We start from the raw sequence: 1,146 nt of genomic DNA, 5'->3' as shown, positions 1-1,146 counted from the left end.
GTGTGGGAAACAGTGCAAAGTTTTGTAGAAAAGCACCATCTGAATAAGGCTGTAGCGGTGCTAACTAGGAATCTGACAATGTCACATTTCCATGAAATTCCCTAAATGAGGCAAAAAAAAAAAAAAGGTCATTGGATAGTTCAAGTTGCAGGACAAGATTTCACTGAACAAATAGTAATGATTCCATCAGTGATTGTGAAAGTCGTCCCCATGGTAACCTTCCTCTCCTCTCCCTCAAACCAACCACGAAGGTTCAGTGGGAAGTGCAGATGTATTTGTATTTGTTATGTATTTTGTGTTCTAGCAGTGTTGTAGTCTTTTTTCCTGTATGTGAATTTTGACAGTGGCTTTAGTCATCCAGGAACTGAGAGCAACCCAGAGTCTTTTAGGGGGTGAATTTTAGGGAAGTAAAACCACGACATAACAGAGCAACAACTGGCTAGGTGGAAACCACCGCACCGTGTAAGTGAACGGGTCTCAAACATTATGCCAAGTCACATATCCTAGGACGTTCTGGAAAAGGTAAACTACAGCTATAGAACGTTGAGGACTGCCTGCAGCAGGGGCGACTTCAGGGGCCTGAAGGGACGTGGGTGCCGTGAGGCTTACCCAGCTACAGAAGTCACTGCATCTCGAACTTCAAAGGTAAATTGTCAATTACATCAGCTTAAAAAAAAAACCCACCAGGGCCATCTTCCCCTTCTCTAGTGCCAAAGCCCCAAATCTGCTGTCCCCTTGTTTAGGGGCCTGTGGAGAAATGAGCCCTTATTTAGAGACAGAGGGAGAGAGAATCCCAAACAGGACCCACGCCCAGTGCAGAACCTGAGGCAGAGCTCAATCTCACGACCTTAGAATCATGACCTGAGCCAAAATCAGGAGTTGGATGCTCAACTGAGTGAGCACCCAGGTGTCCCTGGACACTTATACAGAAGCATAAACTGGTTCAGATGCCACAGAGGGCAGTTTAGCACAATCTATTAAAACCCAAATGGGTAGATCCTTACTCAGCCAAAAAGGATTCTCATCAGCTACTCCTCTGTGTACATGCCTGAACTTATTTACTACCTCGTATATGATTACAAATGACAAACCCAAACATCCATATAATGGAAGACCATAGTCTATCAGTGAAGATGGGACTTTCTA

Source organism: Suricata suricatta, chromosome 14 (genome assembly GCF_006229205.1).
Source record: "Suricata suricatta isolate VVHF042 chromosome 14, meerkat_22Aug2017_6uvM2_HiC, whole genome shotgun sequence".
Lineage (NCBI taxonomy): Eukaryota > Metazoa > Chordata > Mammalia > Carnivora > Herpestidae > Suricata > Suricata suricatta.
This window is presented reverse-complemented; position numbering follows the sequence as displayed.